The 15,847-nt window shown below is 44.8% G+C and overlaps 1 protein-coding gene across 1 annotated transcript in view; it reads left to right on the forward strand.

Moving 5' to 3' along the window:
• LOC135906770 (uncharacterized) overlaps positions 1–15,847 on the forward strand; it is a 99,106-nt gene that overhangs the window by 28,769 nt on the left and 54,490 nt on the right. Inside the window, exon 2 of the mRNA XM_065438355.1 lies at positions 593–705. The gene's annotated coding sequence lies outside the window, so the exon portion shown is untranslated. The remainder of the gene's footprint in view (positions 1–592; positions 706–15,847) is intronic.

The following is a 15,847-nucleotide window of genomic DNA, read 5'->3' on the forward strand; positions in this document are numbered from 1 at the left end:
TAGATTTAAATGCCTTTTATTTCTAAGTTATAATGACTCATCCCTACTTTCCGCAGACGATTTTCGACGTCTAAAATTTCCGGAGAACACGAGCAAATGCCTATCACGACAGTGCGAAGTGACGTTATCAAGCTTCCGTTGTAGAGTTCCCGGCCTGAATTTGTACCTTCATACATCTGGTTTATCCATAACTAACCTCTGCCTTTTTGTGTAATGAACCAGGAACTATGAACAACTTCTTTCTTTCTTGCTGCCATTTCTCTTACCTCCACGGGATGTTCCTCATAGTTCCGACTGGTATTCTGGGTTTAGCACTTACAACACCAAATATTTTGTCCTTTTATGCCTGTCAATCAGGCACAAGCCATGGGTCGATGTTTACTGCCCTGCACAAGTTCATTGAAGCGTCCGGAAGGTTACGCTGCTAGGGTACCGACCATGGGGCACCTTATTTTATTTTTATTTTGTCCCTATGTTTATGTATAGGTCCTCTCAAAATTTGTGTCATCATTTAATTGCCTGATACTTTGTTTTGAATGTTTGCCTTTACCCCTTTTCGTATTTTGTTGGGTGTACTTTGCAATCGATCCAGTGTGGCCAACCCCCTTGTGTGCACGAGCCATACTTCAAGACGACGGACGACGGACGACGACGACGACGACGACGACAATTGTGCAGTGGCTCGAGTGGTTGGTACTCGTGGAGGTCAGTAGATTCGGTGTTATTTGAAAGTGGTTCGGTTCGGTTATGCCAGTCAACGACGTTGGGCCCAACGTTAAAAATGCTGCTAAGTGCCGTACAGGAGGAGGATGAGGAGCAACATTTATTAAAAAGAAAGGACAAGCAGGTGTCTTTCTGCTTGTGCGGGAGGCGCCCTTAGTCCAGGGCTCCTGCGGCTCTTGCTGTCTCCCGGGCCCGCCGCACCAGTTGCTGCTGGTTACGAGGGTCCGAACTAGTCAGCACGGCCTCCCACTGCTCGGGTGTTGGGTTGGGTATTTGCGGGGCCGCCTTCACGTTGGGGCACGCCCATGTGGTGTGATATAGGGAGGCGTATTCATTACAAAGGGGACATTTGTATGAATATAGTGTAGGGTGTATTGCGTGTAGTCTGCTTAAATGGGGGTATGTGTTGGTTTGTAGTTGTCGCCATGTTACGGCATCTTCACGTGAGAGGGTCTTGTGTGGAGGCGGGTATTGTCGTCTGTTCAATCTGTCGTGTTGTAGTATGGCGTTGTATTGTAAAGGTACGGGCTCCATGGATGCGGCCGTATCCCTCTCTTGTGGCGCCCGGGAGGCATGAGCTCGGGCTACAGCGTGCGCACGCTGATTTCCACGGAGGGACTCGTGTCCTGGAGTCCACACTATTTCAACGTCCGGGAATTTGGAGGCTTGTTTGAGGAGTCGGTGGGCGATTGAAGATATTCTGCCTCTCGCGTAGCTACGGCAAGCTGCATGGGAGTCAGTAATAATTGTGACGTACTCGTTGGTTGGACTAGAGGTGATGGCCAAGGCGATGTCTGTCTCCTCCGCTACGAGGGCGCTGGCAGTGCGGACCGTCATCAAGACCACCTCTTGTAGGTTGTAGTCGACAACGCTGGCCATCATGGCTGCTTTTTGGGGGTACTGCGCGGCATCTGTGTATAGTGTGGTGGGGAGACTGCCATATTTTGTCTGTAGAGTTGCTGCTAACGCTGCTAACTGGAAGTTGTTGAAATTTGGCCCATCTTTCGAAGTATCAGTATTTTAAATATATGCATCAGTATTTCGAAGTATCATTTTTAAATATATATAGTTATAGCCAGTGCATTGCGGTCAAGTTAGAGAGGCGACCGCAGGGACAATGTGCAAAGCTCCTGTGTCTGACTGAGTATGCTCACGACACAATCGCCTGGGTTGCTGGGGCACACCATATTGCGCGTGGGCTACTTGTGTAGTCGCAGGCGTCTCAGAAGCCCTCGTACGATCGCTGCCATACGAAGGGCCTTACACTCACATTGACTGCCTCGTATTATTATGGACTCTGTCTCGACATATTGACTTATCTGAGAAGCTCTTGTGCCGGTACGACCGTCCATATACCATGTTTTGTGTCAGGTCATAGCCATGACTTATCACATTTCGCAGCTTGTATGCAGCTTCTAATCGTACTCCTACGGACACGGTTCAAGCCGCACGTCACGCCCTTCGATGTCTCATCTTGACAGACATCGGGTCCGTGTTCCCGCCCTCCGGAAGGTTGTGTCACGGGTTTATAGACGAAGATGTTGCGATGGCTTCCTCAGCTGAAGATGCAGTGAAAGATGAATCGCGTGTGGACTTGGACGCCATCTTGCTTCCCACTTAGAGTTATAACCACCTAGCGTTTGTAAATATCCGTAAATATACATTTTATCGTAACGATATCTAAGAAAGTTTGAAAGAAACGCAGTGGAACGTGCACTTTAGAACAGCCAGAGTCCTTTACGACACACGCATGCAAAAGAAAACCACGCATATACGTCTGCTCATTTGTCTTACTTTACTTTCATTTCCCCTTAAGAATATGGAGGTTATTGCCAGATTTATCTTTCATTGATATTTAATTGTACATATTTATAAAAAACTCAATTTCCCTCATGCTCTTTCTGGCTTCATTGTCTATAGGCTTCAAATGGTTGTTACTAAAAATCAAGCCCTTCGGTTCCAGTTCCCATGACTATGCTCGCTCATGGCCGATAAATGCATGTGTCGGTGATGACATTGCTTTTTTTTCATTAATAGTTTGGGGCTGTAGTTGCACACCTTGTACACCGACAACAAACGACTGGTTGTCAAGATTAACCGTGCAGCTGGGATTGTGAACTACTGGAAGGAAAACTACGGCAGGTCGTAAGGCTCTATGCCAGTGGGGCCTTGGATTAGGGGCACCACCCTGCAGGACAAACTCCGTTATTCAACCCCCCCCCCCCCACCCCCTCTGGGAGACAGGTGCAGAAGCCCGTGCGGTTTCTGTGTATAATAAAGTTTTTCTTCTTCTTCTACTACTACTACTACTACTACTACTACTACTACTACTACTACTACTACTACTACTACTACTACTACTACTACTACTATTACTACTACTACTACTACTACTACTACTACTACTACTACTACTAAGGCTCCACGAGGATCGTACTGACCAACGGGTGCAGTGAAGTGTGGAAGCGCAGACATGCCACAGAAAGTCCTTCACAATGAAAAAAAAAAGGAACTGGCGAGAATTCTTTAAACGGAATGGTTGGAGACTCGTGCGCCTGCTTTGTGTTGTATAGGAAGCGCTCGCTGGCGCTGTGATTCATCACGGCAACACTTGGCGGGTGGAGATGATTCGAAACGCAGCGCTTCTGGTGTCGACCGCTTCCTCGCGCACGAGAGCCGCATCTCGAGTCAGTCTCAGCGAAGAGAGCGGCGCGGGTTGCGCAGTCGCGGAATGCAAATGGCGGTGCGAATGATTCAATCGTGTCTTCGTTCGATAAGCGTTACGCGTTTCCCTTCAATGCCTTCGATGTGCGCCGCTCTCATTCGTGCATGGCGTTTCAAAAGTCGAGATTGACGACAAGCTTTCCCAAGAGACATGTGCCGCGGAACTTTGTTATGGTACACGAGGCGAGTGTGGAGCGAGAGGGCGAACACACGGGCTCGCGCTTATGAATTGTTTAGCGAGGTTGTAAACCTATTATTGTCTTTCTCTCCCGTTGCATTCTTTTATTTAGCGGATGACGTAATCACCGTCCTCATCATCATCGGTTTATTTTTTATACCCACTGCAGAGGACATACTCGCGGGTAATTGAAAAGAGAGAAAGAGGTGCACAAAGAATAAAAAGAAAAAAGGAAACAACAAAGTTTATAGGGGCGTAAAGGTTACTGTCGCGTCATTCGTCGCGTTCCTAGAAACCTTTAATGCATAAGCGTAATCTACAACGTTTGCCCTTTATGCATCCCTCTATACTCTACCCTGATCATCCGTTATCCATTGGTTGTCTTTCCAAAGTGAACAGTGGCAGGTCAGAGCAAGCTGGCTCAGGTCGACCTGTATTTCTTGGAGTGATTTATCTCCTTCTCACTGACAAAAGAAAATTATAGGCTATTTATCGGTGTAAAAAAAAGAAAAAAAAAACGTTAATAAAGCGAAAAACGGAGAAGAGTTTCGTAATATGTCATCTTCGGACTCAACTATAGAAACGCCTGCACACTTACCAGTATTGGTTATTCCTGCACTCGCCAAAACTAGAAATGCCCCTTATATGCAAAAAAAAGAAAAGAAGGAAAAAACAAGAATGTATGAGGAGGGAAGATAACCGATGGTCATTAAGGGTTACGTAGGGAGATACGATATCCCCAATGCTATTCACAGCATGTTTACAGGAGGTATTCAGAGGCCTGGAGTGGGAAGAATTGGGCATAAAAGTTGATGGAGAAAACCTCAGCAACTTGAGATTCGCTGATGATATTGCCTTGCTTAGTAACTCAGGAGACCAATTGCAATGCATGCTCACTGACCTGGAGAGGCAAAGCAGAAGGGTGGGTCTGAAAATTAATCTGCAGAAAACTAAAGTATTGTTTAACAGTCTCGGAAGAGAACAGCAGTTTACGATAGGTAGCGAAGCACTGGAAGTGGTAAGGGAATACATCTACTTAGGGCAGGTAGTGACCACGGATCCGGATCATGAGACTGAAATAGCCAGAAGAATAAGAATGGGTTGGGGTGCGTTTGGCAGGCATTCTCAAATCATGAACAGCAGGTTGCCATTATCCCTCAAGAGAAAAGTGTATAATAGCTGTGTCTTACCAGTGCTCACCTACGGGGCAGAAACCTGGAGGCTTACGAAAAGGGTTCTGCTGAAATTGAGGACGACGCAACGAGCTATGGAAAGAAGAATGATGGGTGTAACGTTAAGGGATAAGAAAAGAGCAGATTGGGTGAGGCAACAAACGCGGGTAAACGACATCTTAGTTGAAATCAAGAAAAAGAAATGGGCATGGGCTGGACATGTAATGAGGAGGAAAGATAACCGATGGTCACTAAGGGTTACGAACTGGATTCCAAGGGAAGGGAAGCGTAGCAGGGGGCGGCAGAAAGTTAGGTGGACGGATGACATTAAGACGTTTGCAGGGACAACATGGCCACAATTAGTACATGACCGGGGTAGTTGGAGAAGTATGGGAGAGGCCTTTGCCCTGCAGTGGGCGTAACTAGGCTGCTGCTGCTGCTGCTGATGATGATGATGACGGACTGGATCCCAAGGGAAGGGAAGCGTAGCAGGGGGCGGCAGAAAGTTAGGTGGGCGGATGAGATTAAGAAGTTTGCAGGCACGGCATGGCCACAATTAGTACATGACCGGGGTTGTTGGAGAAGTATGGGAGAGGCCTTTGCCCTGCAGTGGGCGTAACCAGGCTGATGATGATGATGATGATGTTTGCCCAATATTTCCTGAAACGCCACCCGCTCATGCGGCGCGTCACAATTCTTATGGCCATGAGGTATTCAAGATGAGAATATTTTGACACCTCCTCTGAGTGGCTGATATCATTTATGAAATGTTACGGTAGTTGTTGGACCTGCCCTGGCGCCACAAGTCTCGCAGTCGAAACTAATAGGGCTGTCACCTCTCACGGCGCGCAATTAAGTCTCCACCAAACGCCCGGCCCTGGTCACTTGGAACTTAGAGTTTAGACAGATAAAGCGTTCTTTAAAAACTCTTTTTGTGCCAACTTCGCTGCAATTGGTTAAGAATTAGAGGAGAAAGAAGTGGTCAACCTTCCATATATATTTTAACTCTAGGTAACGGTGCATCAATTTGACGTCGCGGATTTCAAAGTATTTTCCCGTATTTGGGCAGTTTCGGTGCCGTACAAGTTCTCAACACTGGCTAAGTTAATTCTCTTGCTCCTTTAGAATATGACGCAGTCCACCTTTAACGAAGAAAAACCAAATGGGCCAAATTAGACGCCGCCAGAACCCATGACGTCACGGCGAGCTGGTGCGGCAACTTCACGATGGCGTCGTCACCGGTCTTTCGTTCCTGCGTCCTTTCTGGCTTATCAAGTCTCCTGTGCCCGCTTAGAGGTGATTTCTCTTTGCATTCTTGAAGGGTAATTTGCTAATGCATTGTCCTAGTGGTAGAGCATCCGCGTCGTATGCGGGAGGTACTGGGTTCAAATCCCGGTGCAGCAGGAAGCCCAGCGGTTTTTATAATGAGTAGCGATGTAACCCGGCTTGGCGCTCGGATACCTGTTGGAGTTTGCATCTCGGAAGGGGGCCCTCTAGAGATTGCGTGCGTGGTCTATGGACGCTCCTCGTCCAACCACAGACGGCCTTGTTGAAGAGCATCTGCCGTGGCTGGGGGAGGCAGACTAGTGCTGCCGCCGGGCACCATTATGGTACCTAGTCAGGGTGCAGCTTTTTTTTCATAGTTAGCTGATACGTGTGATAAGGTCGTCTGCGTTCGATGACTGGCGCTTGTTCATGCTCTCAGTACGCAGTGTTCCAAGTAGGGCCCAGGCTTGGGAACACAACAGACACTGGCCACCCGTAATAATTCTCAAACCCTGGTGAAACAGGAGAAGTGAATAACAACCAATCGGACCAAGTTGTGTTTCATCGAACAGGTTTCCAAAATTTAGCGAGGGTTTTCTTTTGGGAAAAGTTACTTGTATTAGTGTAAACGCGTGACTTGGAAACGTATTGAACCAGTTGTAATCGAGTTTAGCTGTGTCCACAGTGCCGGAAAGCAAACTAGCGGCGCTGTGCGCAGGTCGAACGCTGTTTGCTGTTGCTTCTAGATTCAATGCGAGCAAATAAACTGATAAGTCGTCGCATTGTGAATGCGAAAACAGCATCTTCAGCTTGCACTGCTAAACTAAAGCACGCTATGAAAACGATATGTCGCCTCACGGCGTAACATATGTCATTATCCACTTCAGTATAAAATTAAATGATGAGGTATATATATATATATATATATATATATATATATATATATCATTCCTGTTACCGTGCGTGCAGACAAAAGTACATTAGCGAGAATGTCCGTGCTGCTTGAAGTGTTAGTAACACAAATCCCGGGGCAGAAAACTATGAACGAACCAAGCCATATGAAGCTTAAGGGTACATCACTATAATTTATTAAAGTACCTGTCCAACCACGATTTTAAACGCCAGCATGATATTTACAATAAACAAAAAGAAAGCAATGTTTGCAGGGAACAAAGAAGTCGTCCCGAATGATGATAGAGTGTGTGAGCTCGATTGAACGAGGACGTAGAAAGAAAGAGATACACAGAGGCAGCGCTCTATCATGGATTCAAACCAACTAGCCCGCCAACGTGTTTTAACCAAGTCCCGAATGAAGCATTTCGAACAAAACGGTACAGTATCAGTAACTTATTCTCAATGCGTAAGTTTCTTATCCAAGTCGCTCTCCGATGCGCGTTGTCTGCTTCTTTCGGGAAAAGATTAAATCATGCATTGCGGCTTTTCCACCGCGGTGACACGCATCATCATCATCATCAGCCTGGTTACGCCCACTGCAGGGCAAAGGCCTCTCCCATACTTCTCCAACAACCCCGGTCATGTACTAATTGTGACCATGCCGTGCCTGCAAACTTCTTAATCTCATCCGCCCACCTAACTTTCTGCCGCCCCTTGCTACGCTTCCCTTCCCTTGGGATCCAGTCCGTAACCCTTAATGACCATCGGTTATCTTCCCTCATCATTACATGTCCTGCCCATGCCCATTTCTTTTTCTTGATTTCAACTAAGATGTCATTAACTCGCGTTTGTTCCCTCACCCGATCTGCTATTTCTTATCCCTTAACGTTACACCTATCATTCTACTTTCCATAGCTCGTTGCGTCGTCCTCAATTTGAGTAGAACCCTTTTCGTAAGCCTCCAGGTTTCTGCCCCGTAGGTGAGTACTGGTAAGACACAGCTATTATATACTTTTCTCTTGAGGGATAATGGCAACCTACTGTTCATTATCTGAGAATGCCTGCCAAATGCACCCCAGCCCATTCTTATTCTTCTGATTATTTCCGTCTCATGATCCGGATCCGCCGTCACTACCGCATGATGACACGCATGATGGTACATAACAAAAGTCGTTCAACAACCGCCTTTTTTTTTCATTTTCGGGCTTGTGCACGGTGGCATCACGACGATTTGAAATCTGCGAGGCATTCAGCGCATGCCGTGATTGGAGACCCTCTTTCGCTTCAAGCTTGAACCTCTGGATCGGCTGTTTCTCGGCGCGGCCGCTAGGTGGCGAGCGTTTAGTTGTAGTGGCGAATAGATAAAGTTAAGTGACTCTGTTGTATATAGCTGGAAGTTTCTCCTCTATATACTCTATCCTCTCTGCTATCCTCTCTCCCTGTCCTTATGGAACCTCCGTCATTCCCCGCCCTCCTGTCGCTAGACGCAATTTCTTGCACATAGTGTGGACCATAGCGGGAATTCATGGGGCGCCAAACGTTCCGATTTTGGGCCCTTCTCAGCTGCAGTAGATAATTATTAAAAAAAAAAGATGACGGTCTTTCAATCATCACTAGCCCAGTTAGCGTGATCGCATGGCGACGTTTATGCGGGCCGTCTTGTTCGCATCTCAAAGATTCCAGCAGTTTCACCAACCTATGTGCTGTATTTGCATGCAAATAACGCGACTCCCGAATGTAACGCGACGAGGGACTTTGTCTTTCAGAAAAAATTTTTATTACAACGCGAATAGATGACGCAATGAAACAGGAAGTTACACTTAAGGACCGATGCCCACAGTATACTTTATTATTTTAGTTACTGCGAACTGCCGCCGCAAAATAATGTCAACCGACGAGCTGCACGCACAATTTACTCGCTGTCACTGCTGACATCGTCATTGTCGTTGGGAACGACGTCGTCCTCCATGCCACTAAAGTTATTCGGCAGACAACCCCCCACAAGTGCCCGTGACACAGTCAAAACGTCAAAACCTTTCACGCATTGTGCGGTGATCCACCTCGCGATTTCGAAGAGCGTGCGCAACAGCGCCGATCGTTTTGATGCAGCTTGTAATACACCGTAACTACACTAACAGCGTTATAAATCAGGAGAAAGACAGCATGATATGCACAGTGGAAACTCCAAGCTCACGCGCTGTTGCGCTTAGCAGCAGCTAGCGCTAGAGAGAGAGAGAGAGAGAGAGAGAGAGAGAGAGAGAGAGAGAACGCGCTATATTCGTGTCACGAACCCGAATATAACGCGAGGCACGCTCTGAGGCCAGAAATTCAAGAAAAAGAAACTCGCATAATATTCGTCGACATACGGTACTTCGCACTCCTGAAGTGTTTTTACCCAGCGGCGCGCCTAGAGTCTCTTCTCAGCTGCGGCATAGTTGATCAAGGGTGCAAGTCGTGAAGAGCATCGGGGGTATTGCTTTCGCCTTTGTATGCTGGAACAACGCGGTTCGGTCTTTGTGGAGCTCCAGGTCAATGGGACTATCTAGCGTCGCGTGTACTGCATGCTGCAACTATATACAGCTCCACAATCCCGAGGCACTTAGATATAGACATTCTCGTGTGTGAGAATTTTACCAGCGACTGCTTACGGCGGTGAATTCTTAGGCCGTAACTGACACGACCGCTGTGGTTCTATCACTGCAAGGCACTTCAACAGGGGAAACTTCTAAAAAAAGAAAGCTAACATTTTCGCCCGAAAGGCGAAGCATTGATTGCTATAGCAAATTATTAGACAGCAATACGAAGTAAGGTTAGCAGTTCTAGCAGCTGCATAATAATAATAATAATAATAATAATAATAATAATAATAATAATAATAATAATAATAATAATAATAATAATAATAATAATAATAATAATAATAATAATAATAATAATAATAATAATAATAATAATAATAATAATAATAATAATAATAATAATAATAATAATAATAATAATAATTTTATGTCCTTTGCAGGACGAAGGCCTCTCCCAGCGATGTCCAATAATCCCTGTCTAGCGCTAGCCGATTCCAACCTGCGCCTGCAAATTTCCTAATTTTATCACCCCACCTAAATTTCTGCCGTCCTCGACTGCGATTCCCTTCCCTTGGCATCCATTTTGTAACTCTAATGATCCACCGGTGATCTGCGCTACGCATTAATAATAAATCATAGGGTTTCACGTGCCAAAACCACTTTCTGATTATAAGCCACGCCGTAGTGAGAGACTCCGGAAATTACGGCTTCCTGGGGTTCTTTAACGTGCACCTAAGTCTAAGTACAACGGGTGTTTCCGCATTTCATCCCCATCGAAAGCCTACGAATTACTTGGCCTGCCCAGTCCAATTTTTTTCTCGTAGTGCCCACTAGAATATCGGCTATCCCCGTTTGCTCTCTGATACACACCGCTATTTTCCTTTCTCTTAACGCTGCGCCTAACATTTTATTACGATTAGCATTCTTTGCCTATACTTCAGGCGTTTTGAGACTGCCTGCCTGCCTGCCTGCCTGCCTGCCTGCCTGCCTGCCTGCCTGCCTGCCTGCCTGCCTGCCTGCCTGCCTATCTATCTATCTATCTATCTATCTATCTATCTATCTATCTATCTATCTATCTATCTATCTATCTATCTATCTATCTATCTATCTATCTATCTATCTATCTATCTATCTATCTATCTATCTATCTATCTATCTATCTATCTATCTATCTATCTATCTATCTATCTATCTATCTATCTATCTATCTATCTATCTATCTATCTATCTATCTATCTATCTATCTATCTATCTATCTATCTATCTATCTATCTATCTATCTATCTATCTATCTATCTATCTATCTATCTATCTATCTATCTATCTATCTATCTATCTATCTATCTATCTATCTATCTATCTATCTATCTATCTATCTATCTATCTATCTATCTATCTATCTATCTATCTATCTATCTATCTATCTATCTATCTATCTATCTATCTATCTATCTATCTATCTATCTATCTATCTATCTATCTATCAGTGGCGTAGCCAGAAATTTTGTTCGGGGGGGGCTACGCCACTGGCCCAAGATATATATATATATATATATAGCTGCACGTTGCAGCTCAGCCTCCTCCTTAAAGGAAGCTTTTGCTCGGGTGCTCCTATTTAAGTACATGTAGAAGGGGAATTCGTTTTTCCCTGCAATCACTTAACCAAATTTGAGGAGGTTTGTTGACTTTAAAAGAAAAAGTTTATTTGTAGTGACTATTGAATTCGAATTTTTCATTTAGGTGATCAATTATTTATTAAAAATTGGCCAAAATTGAAAATTCTGAGAAAACGAAACTATTAGGTTTAAAACTCCGTGACTCAACAACGAAAAATGATATCACAATTCTGTGAATTGCATCTAATAGTACTTCTACAGCGGACAAAACAGATATGTTACACATGAATCTCAAAAAAATCTAGTATTGTGGAAATACGGCTTTTGCAGAACCCTTGTACACAACGTAACCAATTCACGTAAGATACAAATTGACAGACAACTTGTCCGCTTTGACTGTTATAATAAATGCCGTTTACAGAACCACAATATCTGTTCTTCATGCATAGCTATTAGTTTGTAAACGTCGTGCTTCTATTTTTCAAACTTTTGAATTTTCCAAAATATTTTAAACAAAATTCAGGCCCTAAATCGAAGTTCTGTTTCCAACAGACACTAGGATTTAACTTTCTCTCTCAAATGCAACCAATTTCAATAAAAGCGATTAGCAGGATTATCTCAGAAAAGCGTTTCTGCGTTTTACAAGTATTTGAACAGGCCGCGTCGGATTGGGCCCGAGCTAAAGCTTCCTCTTGAACAATTTATCGAGGGATCAAATACATGAATAATAACTACATTGTCATTGCCAAAGACGCTGCAAATGAATTTTTGAAAGGTACGCACTGTAAATACAAGTAAAATATGTATTTTTTCATAAAATATTATACTCGTATGTGCCAAAAATTGTGCCCAACATGACTGACGTCAATGCTTCCATGTTTTTTGTCTATTTATTAAGTAAAGAAAATATCACACGAACTTTAGAACTATATCAGTTCGAAACCAGGAAAGCAGTGCATGCCGCTGATATGAAAAATTAAAAGGCAGTGAACTGAACAAGTTGAGGACAAATATGTTAATGAAACTGTCATTCAAGAACCGTGCTCACATTCTTGTATATATGCAATGGCCAGTGAAAAATCTCAATGACGCTGTCATTTGTTCCAATGTATTACGCAGGAGTAGCTGTCCCTTGTCGTGTATCGTGAGTAATTGCACCGAAGTTATAGTCGCGACAGAGAGCACGTATAAAAAGCAGGAGTTCTGCAAGATATATGAGGGCAAGTCAAATGAATGAGCCAACAACGGGGTACTTTATTTAAAAGTAGTCTTCATGAGAATTTAGACATTTGTCCTATTGACTAACGAGCTGCGTGATTCCCGTCTTATAAAACTGCTTGGGTTGCTGCTTCAAAAAGTCTGTATCTGGTTCCCTTGAGCTGTTTTTTTGGTTGCCCCAAAATGTAGAAGTCGCAAGGTGACAGGTCTGAGCTGTATGGCGGATGTTGCAGTGTTTCCCACTTGAACTTTGCCAGTTTTTTATTAACCACATAAGCGACGTGGGGACAGGCATTGTCGTGGAACAAGATGACCCCATTCGTCAATTTTCCACGTTGTTCGTTCTTGATAGCGACACGCTGCCGTTCTGGCGTTTCACAATATCGGAAACAATTGATAGCCTCTCAAGATTTAGCAAATTCTCTCAGTAATGGACCCTGTCGATCGAAAAAAAAAGTCAACAACACCTTTCCAGCGGAAATGATGGCCTTTACGTTCTTTTGGCGTGGTAAATTCGAATGTTTCCACTGTAAGCTTTGCCGTCGTGTTTCAGGCTCGTAGTAGTGGCACCAAGGTTCGTCCCCGATCACAGTTGCAAACAAGAAGTCGTCATGCTCATTGTGATACCCGATCAGATGAGTAAAGGCAGCGCGAAACTTGTCCGTCTTCTCGCGATGGATAAAAATCTTGGGGATCCATTGCGCACCAAAGCGCCGATAACCGAGAAGCTCATGAATTATGGCGTGAACCGAACCGTGACTGATGTTCAGACGGTCTGCCAGTTCATCGATGCTTATCCTCCGTTCTTGTTTCAGCAGCTCATGAACCTTTGAAATTGTGTGGGGGGTGATTGCACGATGGTTTTGGCCCGGTCTTGGAATGTCTTTGCAACGTCCTTTGAACCGTTTGCTCCAACGCTTTACAGTGGTCAATGAAATGCAGTGTTCAACGTACGCGGCAGTCATATGGTGATAAGTTTCTGTTTTGGAAACACCTTCAGCTGTCAAAAACTTCGCGACACCGAGCTGTTCAACTTTTGAAGTGTCCATTATGTGACGCAACCATATTCAACCCAGTGTATGAGAGCATTAAAGAACATTTATCTTCACACCTGCGTGTCACTTTTGTAAATGAGACATGCCGTTCTCCTGCGCGCATGCCTCGCAGATAATGAACCGAACCATTATTGCGCGGTTAGAGTAGGCTCACTTTCATTTGACTCGCCCTCGTACATTAGAAATGCAAAGATACAATGGGATATGCAAATGCGAAAATACGGCTTGATAAAGGACAAAAAAGTGTCACTGGACACAAAGTTCACTGCATGTATACACAAAACCTCGCAACAAGATAGTTAAGTATACGTATAAGTATCCAATGAGTCTATGTATGTAAGAAGAAGTAACTGTATATAATGCGTCAAACAAGGCAAATAAACATGTTGCACAATCATAGATTCACAGAATCCTAGATTCCGCCCGCATTCCATCCACTCCCCCCGATGTATTGCGCGCGACGGAAGGCGGCGCGCTTGCTCCCCGCTTTTCTCCTTTGCGCACACAAGACTGAGCCACCATTGTCGGCTCGCCCATTCCACCTCCGCTCCTACGCTTTCACTCGCACATACAGCATGCAGCGCGTGGTCACGATGTTATCACCCTTGGACATTATACGAAACATACGAAACGCATAGGAAAGTATGTTGGCCAGAACCTAATGCCTACTTCCGGCACCTAATGGGGCTACGGAAGGAATACCGAAGAAAACATGAGACCCTTGGTCCACTGAGAACCATACGCATACTGCTCAGTATCCTACAGCGGCGAAACAAGACTTTCCGGAAAGGTTCCGCTCAAGGAATGTGGTGCAATCCTTCGAGTCCCCACAGTGATGGCGGCGAGCGACCATTGTTTTTTTTTCTCGTCTGCTAGCCAGAAAGCGTCCAAAACCCTGTCCGGTGAAAATCCACTCGGCCAGAGCAAACCGAACGCGCACCGAAGTGCACCGCACGGTGGTCGGGGCCATACGAGAAAAACGTATGCGCTCTGGCTGGCTCTGGCAGCCCGCGGGTAGGGTAGCGACAACAAACAAACAAACAAAAAAAATTGAAGAGGCTCAATGTGTCCTCGCGAATAAAAGTCAAAGTAGAAAAAATAAATAAGAACGTAGTTACTTTGGCTGGCTTTAGTGTCATGTTCTGGCGTAGGTTAAAAAAGAAATGTTGATATTTTTATACGTGACATGACGGCACAAATGAACCACCCCAGCGCTTCGTCTTATTGGACCTCGCTGCCTGCTTTGTCAACTCGTCTGCTAGTGTGTTGATTTGGCTTGTCTCGTTGTATGTTCCGATGTAAGACTTTAGAAAAATCAATAGACCTTTGGCGTCAAATGTTTATAAGAACATTAAACCCACAAAGTTCCGCAATTGAAAATCTAAAGCACAACTTTGGAAATGTCAATGCACCTTTCACATCAAGAGCTTATGAGATTTATACCCATAAAGATTCGCAGTTGATATCCAGGCGCTCCATAGATTCCGTGGCCTCAGTGAGATGCCGCGGCGCACAATCAAAGCGCCCTTGAAACTTTGTGCTCGGATGGTACTGCTTGGCGTTATGTGACTCCCGGTGTATGGGCGTTGCCACGAAATCCAGCCCGAGTTTGCAATCTCCGCGGTTAAATGTCTTTTCGAGCGTCAAAAAGACATTCTAGACAAAATCCAGAGTGATTTCCGGCGCCGGGGGTCGCTCTGGTCGTCGGTGCATGGTCAGCACGAAAAAATTTCGGGGGGGGGCTGAAGCCCCATAAGCCCCCCCCCTGGCTACGCCCCTGCTATCTATCTATCTATCTATCTATCTATCTATCTATCTATCTATCTATCTATCTATCTATCTATCTATCTATCTATCTATCTATCTATCTATCTATCTATCTATCTATCTATCTATCTATCTATCTATCTATCTATCTATCTATCTATCTATCTATCTATCTATCTATCTATCTATCTATCTATCTATCTATCTATCTATCTATCTATCTATCTATCTATCCATGCATGCATGCATGCATGCATGCATGCATACATGCATACATGCATACATGCATACATACATACATACATACATACATACATACATACATACTTACGCCGACCCAGTGACCCAAGTTGTCTGCCAGCTTCGGCTATTAGGTAAATACTTGTGGTTATGACGTCATCGTGGTCGTCCCATCGACGTCATTCCGGCTGCGTCATCTGACTTTCATCTGACATTCCTCATGCCATCGTCGTCACGCCTTATACGCCGACCCAGAGGTCCAAGCTGTGTTATAGCATGGGCTAGTATAGGTATGAACTCGAAGTCGTGATGCCGTCGGGGTCATTGCATCGTCGTATGGCGCCGTCGATACCACCTTTGCCATTCCATCGACGACGTTACTTCTTCGTCATCTCATCGTTTTCAGTGCGTCGTC

The sequence above is a fragment of the Dermacentor albipictus genome, chromosome 1 (assembly GCF_038994185.2).
Source record: "Dermacentor albipictus isolate Rhodes 1998 colony chromosome 1, USDA_Dalb.pri_finalv2, whole genome shotgun sequence".
Lineage (NCBI taxonomy): Eukaryota > Metazoa > Arthropoda > Arachnida > Ixodida > Ixodidae > Dermacentor > Dermacentor albipictus.